The 25,817-nt window shown below is 39.9% G+C and overlaps 1 pseudogene; it reads right to left on the bottom strand.

The window, feature by feature from the left end:
• Positions 1-1,716: 1,716 nt before the first annotated feature.
• On the bottom strand, positions 1,717-3,386 carry LOC127137266 (probable methionine--tRNA ligase; annotated as a pseudogene).
• Positions 3,387-25,817: the final 22,431 nt, after the last annotated feature.

The raw sequence follows: 25,817 nt of genomic DNA, 5'->3' as shown, positions 1-25,817 counted from the left end.
GAAAATTGTCAAATTCATAAATTAAAAATCGATGTTTAACATTAAAATCAACAAGTATTTAAAAAAGGGGAAAAAAATAAATAAATAAAAGGTTTAAAATAATAATAAAAAAAAAATGGTAATAATAACTAGTAGGAAATGAAAAGTATATTAAAAAAAATAAGCAAGAAATGCTAAAATTTAGGATTGAACTCTGGACCTGAAATTTAGGAATCAACGTTTCTACCACTAGGCTAGGGTTACTTTTGTTATCAAAATGTAGCCTGCGTTACTATAAATATAATAAACAGCTGAATATAATTAAATAACAAAAATATGAGTAGCAGAAGCAGCTTCTTGTAAACATGTTCATCTTACGATCATTTTTCTTTTCATTTTGAACATCAACAATATAACCAAACAAAAGGAAGCTTTAAGGAATCTAAAACAGAGAAATGAAAATAGAAGCTCGAAAAGAAAACTAACCGGTTGCGGCGAGATTGACGGACGGATGTCGGTCTGAACCGGTTTTTGATCTTCCGCTTTTCACCACCAAGAACAACTATGGTTTTCTTTCCTCCTTGCCGTCAGCTCCTTTTTCTTTCAGTGAATAGTAGCGGCTCCTCTAAGGAATTAGGGTTTTTTCGTCACCTCTATGAACAGTAGTCTCTATTATATATGACTGATAATCCTTTCTCTCTGCTATTTTGAGTTTGTGAAGGGATCCGCTTTTTCAGTGGTCCCCCCTTGCGTTTTTGTTTTGCCATTAGTAATGGTGTTCAAAACTCTGTACTAGTGGTGGTGAGTATAGGTACGGAGCATCCTGGCATCTTGTCCGTATTACCACTTTGTGTCCCCTCTCCTCACGTTAACCTTTGTGTTAGTAACAATTGCATTTACCACTGTGAATTTTTGAAAATATTTTAATTACACCTCAACTAACTGTGTGCTAAACCAATGTTGCAGGGCATGTTCGGGCACGATATCGTTAACTTGGCTTCACTACGGTAGCCTTTGCCGAATTGAAATTGGTTCGCTGGAATGGCCTTGGTGAGCTGGATTTTGAATTGAGTTTGCTTCAGTTCTGGTTGTTGTCGTTGTTCGTATAAACTAGCAAGAGCTTCGATGGTCCGTTCTAGCACAAGGAAAGGCAACCGAGGTTTGAATTTTTTGAGTAACGTCTCTTCAACCACCAAAGGATCTGACGTTTTGTTAGATTCGGCCTTGTTACCATATATCATAAGAGCTGATGTTATAGATCCTAAAGTGTCGATAATTTGTGTAGGAGAAGAGCATGACTCGAGGCTAGATATGACATAAGGCAAACCACCGGAGATATTTGCTAAAGCGCACATAACATTCTCTTGTAATGCTTGAGCACATTCACCCTGCATGAGTTCTTTTGAAGGAGCTATGGTAGCATTGATCAGATCAGGAATGCCATAAAGCATTTCACTAACAAAACTCCAGTTAGGACCATACTCATGAACAACTGCACATAATATTGCATCCTCCTCCGTATCAAAGTCTTCATGGATCCGTCTTGCGTTGGTTGGGAATTGAAGCATTGAAAAACAGTTTGTGCCGAATATTGCTTCATCCATGAAAGCTTAGGGTTGCGTCTAGTTGTACCCCACAGATGTACTGTCCCATCATCACCAGCTGCCACAAGAAGGCGACGACTAACCCGAGAATAATCAAGAACTCTCAACATCTGTTGATTGGGATCCTTTGAGTTCAACTGTCCTGCTGCCAATACTCTACTGTTCTGTCAAAATCAACTGGGCTCACCATTTCTGCCAAACCAACAAACTGTCCACTAGTATTGACCGAAAATAGCAAAAATATGGGACAGTCACCAGGCTTCTCCTTGGCTTCCTGATATGTTGCATCTAGCTTCTCATTAGAGTGGAGATCGACTTTCAATGTTCTCCCAAACTTTCTTCTTTGGGTTTAAGAGTTCATCGGGACTGCCTTCGTGCCATGGGAATGTAATTCGTTCTCCAGCAGAAGCAGAACTGGGCGGTTCAACCAACTCAACCTTGGTGTGATCATTATTGGAATCAGCAAGAACCATTGCTTGGGATTTAATGCCCCCTCATGCTTGCTGGTTTTAAGTTGCAAAGAAACACAAACTTTTCGGTTATGCATTTCATCAAGTGGTATATACTTGACAAGTCCACTGACAACAGTTCTTGTCTGTTCTTCCCCAACATCAATCTCTTCAACGTATAGTGAATCTGCATCAGGATGCTTTTCAGCCCTTTTTTATGAGACCAACTCGAATATCAAGCCTTGTGATGGAAATATCTGGTTCAGCAACAGCCTTGTTTTTGGCTTCATTTGATGATTTTGCTGTTGATTTTGCTCCTGATTTCTTCTTCCCGGTGCCATCTGAAACTTTTGTTTTTTTTCAACTGTGCGGCAACATTTTCAGCAGCTTCGGCCTCTGCACGCAAAACCCTATCTGCTTGACTTCCTTCATATTTCTTCCTGTAGAACTCCACTTCTTCGTATTTCAGTTCCCTGAACAATGGCTTTGGTGTTCCAAATTTATGACCGGCACTCAGGAGATCCCAGGGTTTTCTTAATCTATCAACATCTCCTTTATCAACAGAAAGTGAAAGATGTATCTCCGTAGACAAATTTAACTGCTTGAATACCTCGAGACTGAAAGATGGCATAAAAGGTTCCAATAAACAAGCAAGAAGATATACAACCCCAGCAGCCGTTTTCATAACAAGGGAGCAGAGAGATTGGTTTTGCTTGTAAAGACGCCAAAACTCTGTTTCCTGCAAATATGCATTCCCTTCACCGGATACGCTCATTGCAATTTTCAATCCTTGCTTGAGTTTAACCTTCTCCATTGCTTCTATGTATTGCTCCAAATATGCAGCAACTTTGCTGGCCAATTTTTTGGTTGGATCACGGGAGTCACCGCTTACATCATCAGGAATAGTAAGACTAATGGAATCATATCCTTGACCTGCAGGTTTGGCAATAAAACTCAAAACTCTGTTGATGAAGTTTCCCAAGTCATTCAGCAACTCAGTATTTTATTTTGCTTGCAAGTCAGACCACATAAAAAGTGTATCTGATACCTCAGGCCTATTTGTGAGCAAGTAATATCTCCAGACTTCAACTGGAATAGTAGTGTCTTTTGCATCATTACCAAATACCCTGATGCCTTTGCTCTTAGCACACTTCCCTGCTTCATAATTCAGGTATTCAGTAACACTAATAGTCTTCATTAAAGTCCAATTTTGATCCGTCCCAAGTAGAGTAGATGGAAACATTACAGTGTGGAATGTCACATTGTCCTTTCCCATAAACTGAAATAACTCCACATTCTCCGGATTTTTCCACCTAAAGCTATTTTTGTCCTTTAAAGCATGTGCTTCATCCATCAGTACACAACTCCACTTCCAACGCTTCAAAATTTTACGATCATCCTTCTATTGTGGGCTGTGCCGTTCGAAAAGTGAATAACACACAAGAAGAACGTTAAATGGGGGAGGTAATCCTGTCTTGGATAAGGAGTTTAACTCCTTGCAGTATGCTGTGCGTGCAGGCTCTCTTGTGCTTTTATGCTGCAACCGGCCGACGGTTAATGTCAATGAAGTGGCGCCTGATAATGATGAGGATGAACACACAACATGTAACGCTGTGGATACATCATCATCTGCTGCTGCATCATAGCCATAGCAGTAGTAGGATACTGTATGGACATCCACTGCTGCTGATACTGATGCGACTGCAAACTATTACCGGCAATTTTAAGATCATCAATCTCCACAGAAGCAGATTGTCTTGGAAATCCCATATCTTTAATGAATTATCAGTAGAGGCAAAAACAACTGTTTCAGAGTCTAAGAATTTGACATAGCTTACAGCTTTACGGTGGCCTACCAGTACACACCAGGGACTTCTAAGATTGCGAAGATCGTAACAGTAAGTTGAATAATTTGCAGATCCCAAAGCTAGCAAATGAGAGGAATGAGCAGAAAATTGAACACAACATACATTAGCAACATTCCGGATTGCGCCTAGACAGTACAATCATCACCTCCACTGGCCTTGAATTTGTAGCTTTCTTTTGCCTGCAACCTACTTTGCTATGTCCTGAGCATTATGAGGCAGTTTAGTTTCCTCAGAATTCTGTTCTTCATGTGTAAGAGGACTAACTTCCAAATCTTCTGTATTGGATACATTGTCAATCATATTTTCCTCTGGAACTGCTTTGACGACTTCTTCAATTGTACTGTCGAATGAATTGATCAGCGGTGCTTGTGTATTCTCAAGACTCTGGTTTGGTGGTTCTACATTTGTTCATCAATTTGTTTGCTAGGTTTTTCCATAACAGCTGGCAGAGGAGAAACTTTTTTTCAACATAGCAATAAATAAAGCCCCAGTGTTCTGATCATGAGGCAATATCCTCATGCAATGCTCTAGAGGAAAAGCCGAAACTTCATCAGCAGACTCGGACGTCACCGGATTATCTAGTGCTTCAGCACCATCTTCAGTTTTTTCATTTTCTACACTGATTCCTAAGTTCCATGATACGAGGTTCCTTTTGTAGATTTTCCTCTGCAAGCTGCAAATTCTTCTTGCTAAGCTCATCTTTCAAATTGTTTTGAATCTTGACCTGGTCAAGCGACTATAGAAACTGTTGATAAGAATCTTTATCAGATAAAAGCTTTCTTAACTCATCAATACTTTTATCCTTCAAAGAAGCAATAGTTCCAGTTGCTTCTGCCGGTGGAATATGCGAAGAAGGCCTTGGCGAACCAGACGAGGAATAAGGTGTAGTAGGCCTTGAAGAACTCGACGAGTTCATCACAGATTGTTGATCTTGTGATCCCCAGAATTTAAACATCGCTAATGATTAACAGGTTCCGAATTGTTGATTCACCGAGACAAGAAGCTCATGTATGTTTCGGACAAGTTATTGATTTGTAATGAATATGACATTGATGTGAATGAAAAATTGGTGTTTCTCGTAGCAAGTCCACAATCTTTCTTTGTATCTTAGAGACTTCATGTATTCATGTGATGAGATGTTTTTTTTATTATAAGTTATTCCTATGCCATGTACATGGATGATTATGATTGAATGAAAGAATGAAGTAACCGAACTATGAATGAGTATGTGGAAATTCTTGAATATGAATGGAAATTTTTTTAATGTGAATGAAAAAAATATGAATGTAAATTTGGAACGCGAAAAAACGTAAAAAATATGAAATAGTAAACATGAACATGAATGAAGGATATGAAGGTGAATGAAGAAAGAATGCAAATGAGTGATCAATGGAGAAAAATTTTCAGGGTCAAAATCGGGGTATGACACAGTCCTTAAGCATTGTTGGCCAATACATTCCTTGTCGAAATAATAACCACTTCATTTTGTGACCTGCTTGGTGTGCGCCACAACTCCGCTGTGCACATTCGACAATGCTATGTAAGCTTCATCTTCACCTAAGCATTTCAACAAGACTCCTTCTGCAGTCTTTTTGAACAATTCGTTTCCAAAAAGTATGTAACTCAAAGCTCTGTATTTTATCTTTCTTTCTGCTTTCTGATTTGGGTCTTGTAGATAATTCTTGATAGGCTTTCTCCAATCTGCAATTCCTTAATCATCTATATTGAATATCTCAAAATTTTCTTCGTCACCGTATCCTATTCTTATTGACTCCAAATCTGATGGGGACAACCTGGTAGATGCGATTCTTCCTCTGACTTCAATAACCTCTTCTAACTTCTCCTTCAACATTTTGTATCCAGACGCCGGTTGAGCAAGGTCATTCGCCTCTTGGTTCTTCACCCTGGGAATGTGCCTAAAGGCCACATTGTCGAATTCCTTGAGAAGTCTATTGGCTATTACAAAGTACATGATTAAATTTTCTTTCACACATTTATACTCTTTAGTCAACTGCTTTATCACCAGTTCAGAGTCGCCCATTATTTCGACTCTTGTTGCCCCCAATTTCAACAACATTTCAAGTCCAACAATCAAAGCTTCATATTCTGCTTTGTTATTTGAACACAGACTTTCAACTTTGTACTTGAATTTTGTTAGAATTCTGTCAGGAGAAATAATCAGCATCCCAACATCAGTTCCATTTTTATGACTGGAACCGTCGAAATATAGTTTCCATGGTTCTAATTCGACATATTCTACATTTTCATCTATAGAGTGGTCAGCTATAAAATCAGCAACCACTTGTCCTTTCACAGCCTTTAAAGGCAGATATTTCAAGGAGTATTTTGTTAATGCTAAAGCCCATTTTCCAATTCGACTATGTAAAATAGATTTAGATAACATATATTTTATTACGTCGAAATGGGAAGAAATGTATACATCAACAGGCTTTATATAATGCTTTAACTTCATACAAGAAAAATATACACATAAACATAGTTTTTCTATAATACTATATCTAATTTCAGCATCATTCAGGATTCTACTGAGATAATAGATGGCCCTTTCGACGCCATTCTCATCTTCTTGACACAGCATACTTCCTAATGTTTTGTCTGATGCCGAAATGTACAATCTCATACTTCTTTTTCTACAAGGAGACATTAGAATTGGAGGACTAGCCAGGTATTCCTTGATTTTGTCAAAGGCAGCTTGTTGTTCTTGCCCCCATGTGAAGTCTTCCTTCTTTAGTCGAAGTAGAGGAGAGAAAGCTTGCGTTTTTCCACTAAGTTTGGAGATAAATCTTCTGAGAAAGTTGATTTTCCCTAGCAGAGACTGTAGCCCCTTTTTTGTTGATGGCGCTTTCGCCTCCATTATGGCTTTGGCTTTGTTTTCATTTATTTCGATCCCCTTCTTATGGACCATAAAACCTAAGAAATCACCCGCTTGCACACCAAAAGCACATTTAAGTGGATTCATTTTCAAACCAAACATCCTCATCCTTTCAAAGGATTGTCGAAGATGATCTATATGACTTTTTCCTGAAACAGACTTAATCACAATATCGTCAATGTACACTTACATGAAAGTTTCAATAAAGTCATGAAAGATGGAATTCATAGCCCGTTGGTAGGTCGCTCCAGCGTTCTTTAAACCAAAAGGCATTACTACCCATTCGTACGTTCCTATTGCTCCAGGACAACGGAAAGCTGTTTTAGGAACATCTTCTTCAGCGATAAAAATTTGATTATAGTCAGAGTATCCGTCTAGCATACTTAAATACTCATGGCCTGCTGCAGAATCTATAAGCATTTCTTCCACTGGCATGGGATATTCATCCTTTGGGGTAGCCGAATTTAAGTCTCGAAAATCAATGCATACTCTAAGTTTGCCATTTTTCTTAATTACAGGAACGATATTTGCAATCCATTCGACATACCTGGTTGTGCGGATGAACTTGCACTTTAGAAGTCTTTCGACCTCTTCTTTTATTTTCAACAGGTTTCTGGTGCGAAGTGTCGTGGAGTCTGCTTTACTGGCTTCTTTCTTCCATTATTGGCAGCTGCAATTCGAGCAAACTTCTGTCTAGACCAGGCATCTCGTCGTAATCCCATGCGAAGGAGTCTTTGAACTCTTTCAGCAACTGGACTATTTCGACCTTAAACTGGGGGTCCATTTTTGCACTTATGTAGGTTGGTCTACTTTCTGCCCCCACTCCTAAATTTATTTCTTCTAATGGATCCTGCGCCACCATCTTCAAGTTAGTTGGCACTGGATCTTTTTCGAACCCTAGAGGTTCGTCGTCATAAATGGCGTCAAGCTTTTGGTGTTGTCATTCGACCATTTGGTTGTTATCTTGATCTTCTGCAACGTCTCTTTGGGGATATTGTTCGTTGGAATTTTCTTTGTAGGCTTCGACAGCCATATATTTTACTTCAGCCTCAAGGGCCTCTTTGAGTTTGTTTTCGGCTATGTAAGCCGTAATTCTTTCGAGCACTGATTATTTACTCGTCATCGTCAAATTCGCTTCCCCATCCTGTTGGCGCTATATGAGTAGTTCCCCACATGTAAGATTCGCCAATTACCTCTTTGTCCCACTGAAAACCATGTGTAGGATGGAGGTACATGGAGCAGTAGGCGTTGTCTGTTGCTTTTAAGTCGAATTCGGCTGGGCTGCACGGAGGTATGTGAGCCAGGTTCTTATCGAAGCTTTGACCGTAGACATTGTTTACTTCTGTCATGAAATAGCTTTGATCAGCCTCAATGTTTTCAACAATCCCGTCTGGCCTCCAAATGGCTATTCGCTGATGCATTGAAGAAGGTACAACTCCTACACCATGAATCCATTCCCTTCCAAGTAGTAGGTTGTAATTCGCCCTTGAAGCAATGACCATGAACATCGTTGGCCTTGTTATGGTTCCAACAGTAAAATTCACCTGGATAACGCCCATAGTGGTTCCTACTTTTCCTTCATAGTTCGACAGCACCATGTTGTGAGGTTTTGCGTCTGAATCTTCTTTCCCAATCTTCTTTAGCATGAAATGAGGCATCAAATTTACTACTGCTCCGCCATCTACCAGTATCTTGTTTACACCAACATTCTCCACCTTTCCTTTTATGAACAAAGGCTTTAAATGTGCTTTCATGGAATCATCTGGCCTTTCGAAGAAAGCATTCTGCTCTTCGACGCACCCATTGTTCATGACGTAGTAGCAGACGGGCCTGTGTGCCATTGTTTCCTCTTCCATCTCATCTTCTTCGTCTTCGACCTCCATAACTCTATCATAATCTCTAGGGAGAACAAAAACCACATTACAAATCACATTAAAGGACGCTTCTGAATCAAATTCAAAATTGTCAGTTATTTCGTTGTCTTCTTGCATATTCTCTTTCGACGCCACTAGTTTGACAATGCTGCCAGGATTGATCTGGTGGGAAGTCTCTTTTCTACTTGCTATTTGAAGATTGTTACTAGATTCTGCTTTGTCTTTGCTGTCAGCATCTTTTCCATTCACGCTTTTTGCTGCAGCCTCCTTTTCTGCCCTCTTCTGCCTCTGGAATCTTCTCCATTGGGATCTTGACATAGGATTTTTTCCTTTGTAGTTTTCTGAAGGATATGATCTTGGCTTGTGCTTTTCCATTTCCTTCTTGCCTTCCATCGAAGCGCCTCTCTGAACCTCAAATTTTCTCCATTTTTTCTTCCCTTGGGCATCTCTAATGGGTTGAACCCAATTGTCATCCGTTGCTTTGTTAGATGGTTTGTAAGTGTTATGGTGTCTTTCTCCACGCCTCCATTGGTGATGATCACTTCTCCTTGAGTCATACCTTGTTGTCCCCCAATTTTATTTCCTCTTGGCTTTATCCACTACTTCCAGATTGGTTGCTGCCTTCTTGTCGAAGATTGCACTGCAACGTGGGCATAACATCACTTCAGTCCTCATCTTTTGGCACCTCTTGATGAATTCCACTAGATTTTCCTCTTCTTTAGGATACGCCAGCCTTTGGTACTCCTTTCGACGACGATCTTCACCCACTTCAGCTTGGTCTCTCTGAGATACTTCCACCATATTTACCCCAACATTTCGTTCGTCAGCAATGCTCAATTCGTTCATTTTCTTAATGAGTCTTTCTTCTTCGACTTCGACATCTCTTAGTATCTGGTCGAACTCCTTTTCTGGGCAGCAACACCAAGATATGTTCCTGGGACTATGTTTGCAACAGCACTTGTTCCAACTTCTTTTGGGGTCCTCCATTATTCTGTGTAGGATTCCACTGGTCACAGGCTTCATAGGACCCTTCACATCTTCTGCTTTGATTTTTGTGACCTCTTCACTGAAAGGTCCCATAGTGTTGACGCAGTTTGCGACATCACTTGTCTTCATTTGATCAGGATCAAGGCCTTCAATAGCCTTGTTTTCAACAGTGAGGTCTTTAGTGACCTTATTTTTGGTAATAGAGAGATTCTCAATTGTCTCAAATGTTTTTTCATTGTTGCTCAAAGGTACATCTCTCCAACCGGTTGGTTGGATTGTGTTGATGTCGATATGAGAGCTTGTCGACGCGTTGTATTTCACGAGATAATCGTACTTCCCACTTGGCTGTCCCAAGCAGTCCCAATTCTCTTCTTGTCGAACCATGACATCTTCAGCAGTATCGTCACTGTCCTTTTTGTCGAAACCTTCAGTAGTTTCCATCTTTTTCTGGTCGTCAAAGCCTTCAGTAACTTCAACTTCGTTCTGGTTTGCGAGATCATCAGCAATCTCAACCATGTTGATATTTGTGTCGAAACCTCCGGCAGCTTCCACCATTTCGAGATTGCCATCAGGAGCAATTTCAACCTCCACCATGTTCACAATGGATGGTTCAGTGTAATAGGCTTCGACTGGCTGCATGGGATTCGAATCAATCCTCATCTGTTGTTTTGGCTTATCACCAAACTCCAGCCTTCCGTCACGGATAGCATTTTGAACGAGATCCCTGAAAAGGAAACAACGAGACGTTTTATGGCCCAGAAAGTTATGGTATTTACAAAAACCTCTCTTTTTCTGTTGTTCCATAGGCGGTTCTTTAGCGCCTGGTGGTTTTATTAATTGACCATCTTTAACCAACAAATCAAAAATTTCGTCACATTTGGTGATGTCGAACGTATAAGTTCTTTTGGGGAACTTATCATTGGTTTCGACTGGGTTTCCGTTCGACGGAGTTAGTACTTTACACGAATAAGGTGGGCCTTGCTTTAGTTCTGCTAAGTCAATCTCTTGTTCGTCGAAGTTACTTGGTTCGTTTTCGTCATATTCATCATTTTGACAAGCCCTTACATAGGCCACCCTTTCTTTTTTATTCTTATTTGCTCTGAATTTTTCGTCTCTTAACCTTTTGACTTGTCTCACCCTATCTGCTAATTGCGCCATATCCCTTAGATACTGGTTGTCTAGTTTCTTTCTTATAGAATAATCTAGTCCCCCTGCGGCCATTTCGACTAACTCATGTTCTGGCACTGGAGTGAAACATCTAGCCTTTAGCAACCTGAACCTATTTAGATAATCATCTATTGGTTCTGAATGTTTTCTCTTAACGTTGGCTAATTCCTTCAGACTTATTTTGGTTTGTCCCATGTAAAATTGTTCATGGAATAACCTCTCTAATTGGGTCCACGTCTACACTGAGCCTGCGGGCAAAGATGTAAACCAAGTAAACACGTTTTTCGTCAAGGAACTAAGGAAATATTTTATTTTCAAATTTTCATTATGGGCTATCTCCCCTACTTCGATCAGATAACATGCTACATGTTCTATGGTGGACTCACTAGTATCCCCTGAGAACTTGGTGAACTTAGGAACTTTCCACCTTGGGGGAAATTCCTCCTGCAGAATATACTCCGACAGTGGGGAAGCGTAACTGGGCCTTTGTAATCCCATGTTCACCCTATTTTGTGCCATTATCGTTTCGACCATGGCCGTTAAATGGTTTTCGACAGGCAAGTTATTATACCGGATTCGCTGTTGCAACACAGCATCCGCGTCTTGGCCTCTCTGGCTTACTATCCTTCTAGGCTCTAATGGAATAGGGATTTCGACACGAGGCTGTTCGACCACATCCTCTTGGTTTTTGACATTTGTCTGAGGATTGTCTAACGGTATTTGGTTTATCGTAGGCTCTTCCTGGACCGCTACCGCTGGGTTCTGAACCACTTGTTCTCTGTGTCGAGTTTGAGGGACCGCAAAAAAGTCAACAATGCGCGTCATTTGCGCTGCCAACAATTAGTTTGTTTGGGTGGTGTTTTGTATTAGAGGATTGAACACCGCCCCCATTTGTTGTGTCAACATTTGGACAATATCATGATTACTCTCGTCCATTTGTTGTCTAATTACTTGTGCAGAATTATTTGTTATCGCTGGCATGTAAAGTGGTTGTTGGTTTAGTCTAGTCATGTTTCCGCCATATCCTGACCCTTGTAAAGGTGAAGACATATTGGCCATAGAATCAGAATACACTACCGGGGAATTGTGTAAATTTGCCATTACCGAAGTTGGCATTCCAAATGGTTGTTTCCTACCAGGCAGAGGCATGGTGAAATTCGTCACAAAAGGCCTAGAAGTGTTTCCCATAGGAGGAGGTGTCCCAACCGGCATTTGTTGTGCCCTAATGGACGAACTAGGCGCATTTTGCGAAATAGAAACCGCTGGTATTGACCCTGTTGACGAAGGCACAACCTCTGACACAGGGACTGATCCTACATTTCCTCTTGTCGAAGGGATAGGGTTGGATACTGGGATGGCTTCATTTGGGTTAGGATTATTTGGATTATTTGGCTGACTCGCCATTTTCCTTACTCTTGTTCTTTTAGGTCTTTCTACGTCAGGTACGGCTAATTTACCGCTTCTTAGTCTCATACAACGAAGAAGAAACCTTGACTAACGACTATTTAAGTTTTAGATTTATGCACTGTCCCACTGGGCGTGCCAATTTGTTCGCAGTGGATTTTGGCAAACAACCTCTGGTTTTCCAATACTTGTCGAATTGGGTTACTTGCAGGATCAACCACACAAATCCTAGGACATGTGCAAATCTAAATAACTTTGTAAATCTCTAGAACAACTTTTGTATCTTTCATTAGGTTCACTAAGTCTTTCATGTCGAAAGATATTGATAACAAATGCTTAAATAAAAGTAAACTTAACAAGATTAAGATAAAATGGCGGAATATGACTGACAAAGTATAAAGTGTCGAAAAGGAAATGCAGAAAGATAAATGACTGGTAAATGTAAAGGAAAATTGGTAAAGAACTTTGAATTTTATAAGATAAAACTTTGAAAGAATTGGTGTTTGTTTACACGTACATGTTCCAAATATGACTCTTTTCTCTCACGCGGGTACTTTGAGTATTTGCAGGAATTTTGTACAAGTTTTCACACACTTTTTCTGATAACAACTATCCTATTTATATACAAACAAAAATAATTGTTACTAACGAACAAATCCTAAAACTGTGACACTTGGCTTTCTTCCTTTCGCCAGATGCTTCCACGCGTCTTCTGCCAAACGTCACAACTCTTTTAAATGTAAAATTTCACTTTATGTCGAACCATCATTTTGTCGAAGTGTCGAACAACACTTATCAACCAAACTGTTAATCTCATGACGTCATTTGTCGAAAGAATCATTCTGCATACTAAATCTCATGGCGTCAAAAACACATGTATACACTCTCAAAGTTTTCAACTCCTTGCGCAGCTCAAGAAATTGATCTTTCATCTCGTCCATTTTCTCATATACATCTGGGCCCTCAGACTGCTCGGAATGATAAATGGTGTCTTCCACACGAGGCAAAGTGTGCACGACAGGTGGTGGCACAGACATGACCGGGATAGATGTCGGCATAGAGGCAAATGTAGGAGCAAAGCCTTCAGGCATGAAGTTCGGAGGCATTCCCCACGGGAATCCGGCAGGCATCGCAGGCGCGAAATGAGTAGCAATTGCGGGAACAGTAGAGGTAGCTACCTCTGAAATAACAGTCCTTTGAGGAGGAGGAGTTGCAAGTGTTGGAGAATATTGGCTCTGTGCAGCTAGAACTGACTCCATCATGGCAGTCAAGAGGGCGATCTCCTCTTTCAAATCTCTGTTTTCTTGCTCGAGATGTTCCATAACTCTGGAGTGATTGGCGCGAGTATTGTACCAATGACTCAGCTTGGCTGAAGCATAGATGAGACACCATTGAGACATCTGGTGAAAGAGAAACCCGCTTATGCAAATGATGCATGAAATGCAATGCTTGATTGTTTTTTATTTTCAAGGAACTTACTATATAATTTGCAAATATATATGTACATTTAACAATAATTGCAACAATTTGATATGACCATAAAAATATCTTTTATTTATATAATTGGAAGGATTACACTGAGTACAATTTCAGAAACCAAATGAAAAATACAAGAGAAAAGGAGACTAGTCATCCTAAGGATCCCTAACAACAATGTCAGAAGATCTGGCTATAGGCGCGTACTTTCTTCGAATGTGTCAAATCTCTGACTCAAAAGAAGCCTTCATCTGAGTCTTCTCGAGGACAAGCTGATCAACAATCTTCTTCCAAGCAACGGAAGGCTGAGGCATACTAGAGGAAGATGAAACCTCTGGTTCTCTCTGTCTCTTTGTCACTCGGTCTTCAAGTAGCTCAATAAGTGTATCTTTGTTCTTAGACTCAAGCTGCAACTCCTCATGCTTTTTGCTCAAAGCATGGAACCGTTCTTCCCACATATCCTTCTCTCGCTTCATCTTGGCGAGTGCGTCTTCCAACTCCTCTATATCTTGGTTAGGGAGAGTTAATGGCTCAACCACAACCATAGATATAGGTCTTTCAGAAGGATAAAGCATCTTCAACTCCAAAGCTCTCTTCTTCACCCAAAGAGTGTAAGCTTCCAAAGCTACACAATTGCACGGACCAAGCTCGGATCTTCCTTTCCTATGCACATTATGCCAAGCATGGACAATCTTCTGCTTCATATGTTGGGGATCTTTACCCTCTTGATATAAAATACCTTCTAACAAAGTGTTATTAGGTTTGTCTCTCAAGGGGAACCCAAGTTGACGACGAGCCAAAGCAGGGTTGTAGTTGATTCCTCCTTGTGTACCAATGAGAGACACATTAGAGAATTCACCACAACTATCAATAATCTCCAAGCTACTCAAAGAAGGATCATACCAAACTATATTATCATTAGTGAGAGACATAAGTCTCTGAGACAACCGTAGACATTGTTTGTTCTCCACAAAAGCAGGCGTCTGAGGCAACTGCAAAATAAACCACTTGTATAGAAGAGGAATGCAACTGACAATCGTTCCACCACCCTTAGAATTCCCTAGATGCAAAGAGACGTACAAATCTCCTAATAGAGTAGGCACAAGATCCCCAATCAAGAAGATTATAATGGCGTTAACATCAACAAAACCATCAATGTTAGGGAACAAAGCTAGACCATATATGAGTAACACAAAGATAGCTTCAAAAGCATCCACACTACCGGCTTGAGCAAAGGCAGTAGTTTCCTTGATGAGGAATCATATGGCAACCCAAACAATCCTCCTTTCTTCATCCAATGAGCCTCAATCTCAGACTTCTTCAAGTGAAGAGCTTCATCTATAAGATGAGATCTGGGAATCTCTTCCAATACACTAAAAGTCACTTTTTAGAAACAGGTATTCCCAAAAGATGGGCATACTCCTCCAACGTAGGCACAAGCTGATAGTCCGGAAAAGTGAAGCAACGGTAGAGAGGATCATAGAACTGCACTAACACACTCAAAAGTCCTTAAACCACATCAGTAGACAAGATAGACAAACGCTTCCCATGGAGTTGTTTGAAGTCCAAAGGATCTAATACAAAAGATGCTAGCTTCCTTAATTCTATCAAGTCGGGACATCTGAAACTGTACTTCTTAGTATTCCTTCGTCCACAATCCATGGTCTGAAAATATTTGCAAATAACACCTCAGTTCCTTGAAATTTTCGTGTGATGAATGTGATGACGCGCATGAATGCATGAATGCAACAATCACAAATAAGGGATCACACACAAGGCAAAAAAACAAAGGTCAAGGAATGAATCGAGCCATTGTCAAGATCAATCATCCATTTTGGTGGATTATGGTTTACACCTTATCAATACCCGAGTTCCATTGATATTGACAAGACTTGATTGTATCAACCAAGAATCAAGGGTTTGTTGTAAGTCACGAGCATGGAGTCTGGGTAAGAACCATCCCAAAGGAATGAACTAAGGATAAAAACCTGTAGATCATATTCTAAAAAGTTCCCAGAGTCTTAATTCCATCTACGGGATATTACAAGTTAGGATGACTGACTCATCAACCCATAATATTCTCAAGCGAAACTCATCTGAGTGTAGTATCGCGTAACAACTGTTATCAAGTCTACACTTGAACAGTCTTCGCACTACGTCCTAAATAGGCCAAGAAGGGGTAAATGTTCTACGGTCCTCCGCTTCTCAGACCCCAAATAAGAGATAGTAATGCCTAACCACAAATATTTGTGTGACATTTCCAAATCCAAAACGGTATCCACTTAGTAGATGGGTCTCAAGCCAACTTGTTAAGGACTACTCCACACAAGTCGAATCATGACTATACCATCCTCCTATCTTAATTGCACTCAAGTTAGGGTTAGAACTTATCTCACCAATCAGAGATCACCAAGCACAACAAGTAGATTATATCACACAAACAAATATACATACATCAAATATACAATTATAATCACACAAAAAAGTAGGCTAAACCCACTAGAGACTACTCCCCAGCAGAGTCGCCACTTAATTTCTGTAGCGGTAAATTCATGATCATCAATCTATGGATAAGCTATACATCAAATAACAAGAGTCGCCACCACGCTTTTATTGTTTCCAAGGGAAAAGGGAAAAGTAAGAACAAAACCCAAAAATAAGAAGTTTTCAAATCAAAACTAATAAAATGCCAGAGATTACAGGTAAGGGGGTTGGTTACACAGAGGGAAGGTGTTAGCACCCAAAGTGTCCTAGGTACTCCTAGGGAACCCTTTTTTGTGTGCATATGTATTTTATACAAATGATGTTTTCAAGCAAATAGAATAGGGGGATGAGAAAATAATTCATTAATTATATTTTTGTGTTTGACAAGACCTTTGGATTTGTGCCTACGTACCAACATAAAAATGAGGGATCAAAACCTCGTAGTTCGTAGTATAACTTTCAAAGTGGATGCATTGCTTTTAACAAAAGATTTAAGTTTGAAAGTGTAGCGGGGTATTCGTTACCATTGGAGATATTGACTAAATCCAAGGTAAATCATACAAAGTCGAGTCGCCACCGCACTTCTATTTATCCAAAGGAATGGTTAGAAAGCGAACAAAAACCTAAAAGTTTTAACAAAAACTAGTAAAAGAAACAGAGATCTGGGTAAGGGGGTTGGTTATGCAATGGGAAGGTGTTAGGCACCCAAAACATCCTAGGTACTCCTAGGGAGCCCTTTTCACACTTGTTGTAAAGGTTATTGTTTTTTGTGAAATTTTTATTTGTGCAAACATGATTGAAGAGATGAGAAAAGAATATACAAGTTTATTTACATTTTTGTGTTTGGATGGATAAACCCATTGCCTACGTACCCTCTTATAAAAAGATTAGGATCAAAACCTCGTAGTTCGGGGTAAAAATCTCAAAACAAATGAGTGGATTGATTGGTCCAAAAGCCTTAAGGTCTTTTGTTATCAAACGGAGAAAACTCAACCTAAAACCACAAGTCCACCGTGTGAGGATAACTTCAACATGCTAGTGAGGGGTTAACCCTATAATAAGCATGGAAGGCTCATTCTCCATCACTAAGGACAAATGTGAGTATTATATCTACCACAAAGATAACTCAAACCTAATAGCTAAAGGTTATGGAATTTTTTTATTAAGAAGTGATCATTGGAACCACGAAATAAGTTTGAATGGGTTACATTTACCAATTAGAAGTATATACAAAAGTGGTCAAAGTTGACTTAAGGATTCAATTCAAAATAAGTGTTATGAAAAGAAAGTTTGAAAATCAAAAGCTTAAGGCTTAGGTTTCTAATGTTTAAAACAAAGGTCAAATGTTTGCACAAAAAGGGTTTTGGCCTGAGTTAGGGTGGAGACATGAAGAAGAAGGGCTAAGTCCTAAAGAGAACAAAAAGATGAGGGATAAGGAAATGAAACCACACTAGGAGATCCTCTCTTGAGATCATATAGATGATCCAAGTGGCTCCCATCCTTTGGAATAAGCAGGCACAAAGTATAAGCAATCAAACAAGTCTCATAAGAGATCCTCAATGTATCTTGTATCTTCCACTTAAATGAACATGGTAATGATCCTTAATTAAGCTCAAATGGAAACTCCTAGTTCAAGAGCACACACATCAAAAGTTCCCAAGTAATACAAACATCACACACTATATCCATACAAGAGGCTCAAACAATGGGTGGGCTTTAGTCAAGAGGGGTCATATCAACCTCGACAAACAAGCCAAACTGTAATGGGTAATTTGTAGCTCTTAACCACTAACATTGAACGTTAGGGTGAAGCTGATAAAAATGGTAATGAGGATGAGACCTCATGCTCTTAACCCTGGCCAGGGTGAGCTCATGACAAAGAAAGCATGGGGGTCCAGAAAGTGGGATCCTATTCCACTTGACAGACACTGGACAAAGATCTTGGGCACATGTTCAGAAGCATCAGCACATAGTGCGAGCATAAAGAACGACACACTGAATAACGGGGGATTGGCTACTAATCCCTTTTATCCATCAATTTCCTCTTCTCTTGGAGGTCTTATCAAATAACACATGCCTCATCTTGGAGGTCTTTGAGCACAATTTTAAACAGACACAAACAGAGCCTCTGAAGGAGGACTTGCCAGCAAAATGCCTGCCAAAAAGGTGACAAGACTTCAGACTACATGGAGTAAGAAGCTAACTACCTGAGTGGTGTGTCAACCACAATCTAATGCTCAAGCAAGAGCTAAAGTAAGCAAGCAACTAAGGTACCTGTACAAAGACTAAACAATTAGTACTTCAGTCATACAACCAGACAAATAGTGAAACCCTCTAACAGTTACACAATGCAATGCATAAGTGCCATAGCACTCAAATAAGCTCATGAGTTCACCACATCAATTAAAACCCTACAAAACAACAATAGGTCAGTACTCAAATGCATTTGTATCTCACAAGATCATCAATGAGTATCCACACCTGAAACAAGTGACAGAGTTAGTTTATGTACATCTAAACAACACAACAAAACACTAACAAACAATGTCATAAGAGATGAATTCCAAACCTAACCAAATGACCAAAACAGAACCCAATCTTCTACATATCATACATTCAAACAATTCACAAAATGTCCTCAAAAGGACCAACATCAAATCAATAATCAAATGCCTCAAATTGCTTATGCCATGCAATGACCAAAAAATAAGCACAAAATGAACTTCCAGCTTAGAAAATTCATACCAAATCAGAAATGCATGCAATGACATTGAGATTTTTTGTATAAGTTCCTCATGTCATGAATATTCAACATGCAAAAAATCAAATCCAGAATGATGCAAATGCTATGTGAACAAAAATGCACCAATTCAATGTCAAAAATGTGACACAAATTGTCACATTATTCTCTATGTGTCAAAAGTGATGATAGCATGTGATAAAAATTCCAAACCAGTGGCCAAAAATTCATATCATGTGTGAATGTCAAGCATGCAAAAAATTGGATCAAATGGCTCAACATAGAGAATTTCACAATGCAATGAATGCAATAGGTCAATTTAGCACAATGTTCATTCAAAAATTAACAAATACAAATCCAGACATCAACAAATCATGAAATCAGCACCAAAAAATAGTAGACATCCATATAAAACCATGAAAAAAAATTGGGATTCATTTGGATCATTTTTGCATTTTTTATGAATTAAACAAAACAAGCAAAATAATTGAAGTATGCATGGAAAATGGAGGGAAATGATAATATTCAAATAAAATTCAGAAAATTCACAACCATCAGATCTTGGCGGGCAATCATGATCAACGGTCCAAGTTTGAATGATGAAACGTATCGTTTCATTTAATTGAGTCAGCATGCCACTCAGCGTTCAAGCACACGCGTGGCTTGGTAAAAGGAATCGCAGCCAACCAATTTGCCATGCCTTGCACACATGGCTCCACTTCACACAAACCCTAGCAAATACACAGACGTCGGAGCTACAGCTCCGGTCGTCTTCTCCGGCGAGACGCGCGGTGGCGCCGCCGTGAGATTTTCCAGAAATTCAAAAGGCCCACATCATTCGAACCGGTTTTCAATGCTGAATCCAAATATGACCTTAATTCATCCTAATTCTCACTAGATTTTTCAGATCGAAGAGAAACATATTTAAGATCCAAACTTTCAGTTAGCATAAAAACCTCAATACTCACTCATTTTCAATTCTAAACATATATCCGTGCTCTACTCAATGAGATCTACAAGTCTATAACCTAAAATCAACAAAAGGAGAGGATGAAAATTGCATCACCTGGAAATGGAAGTTTCTGTTCACGCATTCTCAAGAGCTCCAATGCTCCAGATCCATTCCTATGCACCTCCTTTGAAGCTTTAAGCAAGAAGCAATGGTTGAAAACACTTGAATCCACTTCAATTTCCAAAATCCATCGCCATGTTCATGCTCTTGCACTGCTCGATTCCTTGCTAAACTACTTCAAACAATGGATGAATCTTGCTCAGTGAAGCACCAGGAACAAGAATATGGAAAGAGATTTGAGAATTGTGTGGAGAAAATGAAGATTCGAAGAGAGAGAGAATTTTTTGGAGAGTTCTTGAATTTTTGATCTGAAATTTTCTGCTATGCAGTTAGGATTAGGGTTTCACTATTTATATGCCTTGCTAATGACCATGCTAGTCCTCTTTTCCATTGGTTAATCATGATTAGTGAGTATTGAAGCAAATTGCAAAAATGCACATTAAGCTAGCATGGTCATAATGCATGTGTTCTTTCCCATGTTAAGTCTTCTAATCCACTCAAAATCATCCAATGGTCATGCTTGAAGTGTTATTTTGCTTGTAACTTAAGCCAAAAAATGAATGTTGAATATTTTCCTCAATTTGCACATGTGTGAAATAATGAATTCATGGTCATGATTCCTTTGCATAATTGGGCCAAATGATGTCAATTTGATATGCCTTGAACATGAGGAGCATTTTGCAAAAAGAATGAACCAATTTGAAGCATTACATCAAAAGTTATGCCATTTTGAATTTCCATGCACACCTTGTGATCAAATGACCATAACTTCTCAACCATTTATCATATGGACATGAATTAGGAATTTTTGGAAAGGGGAGACAAAGATATACAACTTTCATGTTCACCAAAAATCCATTTGAAACCTCTTTGACATTGACAAGTCAAGTTGAATGTGGACCAAAAACTTGCCAAATTTGGAAACTTTGAATTATAGGTCATTTTCCATTTTTAGTAACTTTTGGCATGACCTTTGAATCTTCAAGATGGATGTTTAGAATGATGAATAGACCCTATTTGAACATGATTGAGGTGTCTCAACTCATTTCCCCACCTCATAGCCCTCAGTTGACTGCACAGGGTACTTTTGGTCCTCAGATGACCTTGAAATATCTTGATTAACTTGGGCCTCTACCACTTGGTGAAATTGCTCCAAAATGAAACCCTAGCTCATGTAAGCTCCTTATAATAATCATGTGATCCTCATCCCAAGAAAAATACCTCATCTCTTGCACAAAGGATCTTCTTGAAGCTCTTGACCTGGTGATTGCTTAAGCTACAAGCAAAAGATGTTAGTGACATATTTTTGTGCTTTTGGCTAGTGAATAAAACAAGAAAAGCAATGATATACAATTCAAGCATGCTTGGTGATCTCAAACCACTCACAAGAGATCCCTACCCAAAGGGAAAGGGAGCCAAGATGCTCAATGATCCTTGAGGCTATGCAATGCAATGTTATGATGCCATGAGGGATCTTAGGGACAAAATTGGGGTCTTACAGATGCCCCTATTTAAGGTCATTCTAGCCGGAGAAGTGAAGGTTAAAATCTTTGTCTCGACGAGGTAGAATGGGCTTAAATAATAACAAAGAGACAAATTTTGGTCCCTAAGAGACCAAGACATCCGGAGAAATCGACAATCCATAGGAGTAATACACTCACTAGGGAGACAGAGACTCTGGGGATTCTAATGGGGATAAGAAATAAATGCGTGAGCAGGGCACGACTCAAAGCTGGGGAAAAGAGTCTCCAAGGGGAATAAATCCGTTGGAAGAACTCGAGCTGACTCGAAGGTGCATGTGTTGGGGAATATGCCAACACAGCAAAAGGCGATCCACAACATATACCTCGCTAGGGATGTCTAAAAAGACTCTCCTGGGAAAGCAGCGAGATGAGGTGTTACCGGTTACTGGGTAACAAGCTCAGTGAGACATGTGATTTGATCACCGGTATAAGGGTGAGAGAACAACAAGCTCGGGAAGAAGGAATATCTAAGACCGGTATAAGGGTGAGAGATATCAATCAACCAAATCATCTGAGAAAGACCTAAAAGGTATAACTCAACTCAGGAAAACCTTACTCCACAGGGGACCAAAGTCATAATAGGGAGCAGAGGGAAGGAACACCAGGGATACCGGTTACTGGGCATATAATAGGTGGCCAACTAAAGCATGAATTGGAGAATATTCCCAAAACACTCATCATCCAAAAAGAGGGCAGAACGCAAACTCGATTATGGGATGGACATTCGATTCCAAAACAGGGATACGAATCTTACTCGACTGGGGAAGAACAAAAGGCTTCGACCAAAGAGTGCATGAGATATATTATCTATTATCGTCTGAACGTAGATAATATACTCGCATGGAAGATTATCCACAACCGGTTACTGGGTTAATAAAGGATAAATCGACCGACAGAGAAAGGCATCGGGATACCAAAACTAGGTATATAATGATGACCAATCAAGGGGAGCAACAAACATCACCGGCAAACGGTAAATGAAAGAGGACCCGCTGGGGATAAAATTGCTTAATCAAAGCAATTATCCAAAAGAAGGGAGGGAATATCACTACCGAATATTGGATAGTGATAACCGTCAAAGAGGGGGATTACATCTACCGGATACTGGGTAGAAAACCACGGAAGAGTAACCGTCGTCAACTAGGATGAACAACAATGGTTAACTCTGCAAAGGGGAAAAAATAGGGTTTACAACTACCGGTATAAGGGTAGAAAACCACACACTCCGCTGAGGATAAGGTGAATAATTATTGATTACTGAGCAATTATTCATTTACCACAGGGAAACACCAGAGACAGTCACAAGAGGCCAATTTAGGATCAAACCAAAAAGGCAAACTGAATCGAGACTCATCCTAATGAGGATATAACTCAATAGGGGAACCCATCCCAATATATGTGTTGGGAGGAAGCAGAAACAACCGTCGTCCATGAGGATATAACTCAGTGGGGAATATGGCAGGAAAGATAAACACTTTCTGCTTAAAGGTGCTGACTCTATATTGAGGGATCAGACACCGACATCTGCTTGGGGAGATACACATCACCAATTAGCAGGAGGTAACAAACAATCGATATATGGCAAAGAATGCAACATGAATATCTGAATGTTATAATTATGCATGCATATGCGTGGTTTATGTATGATGAATGCTGACAAATAGACATTCTAACACAAACAGCTCCAAAGGAAAAGGCACACAACCGTCCGGTACTATATCTCAAGGGAGGAAGCCCAAAATTCCAATGGAGAGTATCCAATCTGCCGGGGAATCAGAGATACCAGGAAGTCACAAAATCTCTGGGGGATGAATCATCAGTCAATCCGGCTGGGGAAAAAGTTCATTGCACAGGCAGAAACTGCCACAGAAGCAACTCTATTGGGGAATCCATCTGAGGGATATAAGAGGAATCTGGTGATCCGACACCAAGTACCAAACTCACCAAGGAGATCACACCTGCTGAGGAGAAAAGGTCGCTCTTCCGCTGAAGGGGAGAGTGGTGAACATCTCAACAAGCATACCATTCGGGGATGAACCATAAAAAGGGGCCCCGGAGGAAGAAGATACAGTCATGCCAGGGATATGAACAAATGTCTTACCCTGTTGGGGATCATACCACCCTTGGGAGAGCACTGAGGATCTCCTAAGCATATTTTTTTTCATTGTGAATGTTCACTTTGTTTAAAAAAACAATTTTGTGAAAAATTTATTTATTTATTTAAAACAATGATATTTTCTCAATAAAAAATGCAAAACATTTGTTGGATAGAAACAAATAAGAGTGCAAATAATTGGATAAAAGGCTCAAATTCATTTGATGGAATGGTAGCCTGCAAATGGCAAGACTCCATAGATCTTTTACAAGTTTAAAATTGGTGATATATATTGGAAAATGGCTACATTGAACATAATGACCATTTCTCCACCAATTCTGAATTCGATGTATTCGAAGCTTTGGTTGACAACGAATGAACAAGAATCTCTGATGAATGACAGTTGTAGAACACAGTCTTGTCAGGATGCAGTTACTTGCCAAATCCCTAATTTTTGCCTAGATTGCCCCAGGATGAGGTACTCAATCTAGCGGAATGCATATATTCGTTTTTTATGTCTCTAACTTTTGCCTGGATCGCCCTTTCGGGTTTTCAATCCACCGAGACGCTCATTTTTGCCTAAGTCGCCCTTTCGGGTTTTCAACTTAGCGAGCTATTCTGTTTTTATTTTTAGGCGAAGTATTTCTTGACTGCATCTGAATTCACAGGACGAGTGAAATCCTCCCCATCCATAGTTGTAAGTATCAAAGCACCGCCTGAAAAGGCTCTCTTAACAACATATGGACCTTCATAGTTTGGAGTCCACTTGCCCCTGGAATCGGGCGCGAAAGACAAGACTTTCTTGAGCACGAGGTCACTTTCTCGGAACACACGAGGCTTGACCTTCTTATCAAAAGCTTTCTTCATTCTCTGCTGATACAATTGACCATGGCACATGGCAGTCAATCTCTTCTCTTCAATCAAATTCAGCTGGTCATAACGACTCTGAACCCATTCAGCATCAGTCAACTTGGCCTCCATCAAGACTCTCATTGATGGGATCTCCACCTCTACTGGGAGCACAGCCTCCATGCCATAAACAAGAGAGAAAGGGGTTTCCCCTGTTGAAGTGCAGACAGATGTACGATATCCATGCAAAGCAAATGGCAGCATCTCATGCCAATCTTTGTACATGACAACCATCTTCTGGATAATCTTCTTGATATTCTTATTAGCAGCTTCAACAGCCCCATTCATCTTGGGTCTATAAGGAAAAGAATTATGATGTGCAATCTTGAACTCATTACACAACTCTTTCATCATCTTGTTATTCAGATTAGACCCCTTATCAGTAATGATCTTATCTGGCACACCATAACGGCATATGAGTTGGTTCTTGATAAACTTCACGACCACCTGCCTGGTCACATTTGCATATGACGTTGCTTCAACCCACTTGGTGAAGTAGTCAATTGCTACGAGAATGAATTTGTGTCCATTGGACGCTTTCGGCTCTATCATGCCAATCATGTCAATTCCCCACATAGAGAAAGACCATGGTGATGAAATTACATTCAGAAGTGTCGGAGGAATATGAATCTTATCCGCATAAATCTGACACTTATGGCATTTCTTCACATATTTGCAGCAGTCAGACTCCATTGTCAGCCAATAGTAGCCTGCTCTCAACATCTTTCTAGCCATGGCATGTCCATTAGAATGGGTACCAAATGAACCTTCATGGACCTCAGTCATCAACAGGTCTGCTTCGTGTCTATCCACGCATCTGAGCAGAACCATGTCAAAATTTCTCTTATAAAGCACTTCGCCATTGAGGTAAAAACTGCATGATAATCTTCTCAAAGTTCTCCTATCTTTCACAGATGCCCCAGGCGGGTAAACCTGGTTCTGGAGGAAACACTTAATGTCATAATACCATGGCTTATCATCTTTCACTTCTTCAACTGCAAATACATGAGATGGTCTATCCAAGCGCATCACGGTGATATTGGGAACTTCATTCCAATACTTAACCACAATCATCGAAGCAAGCGTAGCAAGGGCATCTGCCATCCGATTCTCATCTCGAGGAATATGATGGAAGTCAACTTCAGTAAAGAACGTTGAAATCCTTCTCGCATAATCCCTATAGGGAATAAGACCAAGCTGATTCGTTTCCCATTCACCCTTAATCTGATTGACAACGAGGGCCGAATCATCGTACACATCAAGATGCTTGATCCTCAGATCAATGCATTCTTC

The sequence above is a fragment of the Lathyrus oleraceus genome, chromosome 4 (genome assembly GCF_024323335.1).
Source record: "Lathyrus oleraceus cultivar Zhongwan6 chromosome 4, CAAS_Psat_ZW6_1.0, whole genome shotgun sequence".
NCBI classification, from domain to species: domain Eukaryota; kingdom Viridiplantae; phylum Streptophyta; class Magnoliopsida; order Fabales; family Fabaceae; genus Lathyrus; species Lathyrus oleraceus.
Note: the sequence above shows the minus strand (reverse complement) of the source record. Positions and strands in the feature narration are given on the sequence as shown.